Source organism: Colobus angolensis, unplaced genomic scaffold, assembly GCF_000951035.1.
Source record: "Colobus angolensis palliatus isolate OR3802 unplaced genomic scaffold, Cang.pa_1.0 Scaffold2, whole genome shotgun sequence".
Lineage (NCBI taxonomy): Eukaryota > Metazoa > Chordata > Mammalia > Primates > Cercopithecidae > Colobus > Colobus angolensis.
This window is the reverse complement of record NW_012115154.1, coordinates 27486479-27486891: the sequence shown is the minus strand read 5'-3', so window position 1 is coordinate 27486891 and position 413 is coordinate 27486479.

Here is a 413-nt window from a genome sequence, read left to right as displayed (position 1 = left end):
CCACACTATACTATGTACTATGAGAAACTACCACACTGTACTGTGTACTATGAGAAACATATGTACTATGAGAAAACACATCCCAATGTTGGGAGATGGTATACTCATACATTTTCTAATCTACTGCAGAATGCTAACATATGACAGTTTAAAACGGTCTATGTGCTAGTTTTCTCTGGAAAATAAAAGTATTAGAATTATAATCAATATATGTAAATAAAACTACTAGAAACAGGCCAGGCACAGTGGCTCACGCTTACAATCCCAGCACTTTGGGAGGCCAAGATGGGTGGATCATGAGGTCAGGAGATTGAGACCATCCTGGCTAACACAGTGAAACCATGTCTCCACTACAAATACAAAAAATTAGCTGGGCATGGTGGCAGGCGCCTGTAGTCCCAGCTACTCAGGAG